This window comes from Phaethon lepturus, unplaced genomic scaffold (genome assembly GCF_000687285.1).
Source record: "Phaethon lepturus isolate BGI_N335 unplaced genomic scaffold, ASM68728v1 scaffold35090, whole genome shotgun sequence".
Taxonomy (NCBI): domain Eukaryota; kingdom Metazoa; phylum Chordata; class Aves; order Phaethontiformes; family Phaethontidae; genus Phaethon; species Phaethon lepturus.
In genome coordinates this window covers 381-648 of record NW_010510433.1, presented here as the reverse complement: position 1 = coordinate 648, position 268 = coordinate 381, and positions in this window count along the sequence as shown.

Here is a 268-nt window from a genome sequence, read left to right as displayed (position 1 = left end):
CCTCGGGGCTGGATCCGGGCTGGGCTTGGCGGCTGCCCGCTCCCATCCCATCCTGTCCCTCCCTGCTGTGGCTGATGCTGCTGTGAGCCCAACTGCAACATCCCAGCCTGGCCTGGCTCCCTGCCCGCCCTGCCTGCCCCACCACCCTCCCCATGCATGACCAGTATCAGTGCCCTACAAGGGCATGGAGACGGGTCCGGCCCGGGGTTACTGAAGGAGCTGCTGGGAGCCACCGGCCAGGGGCCATGCCCCGGCCCCGCCGCAGCGG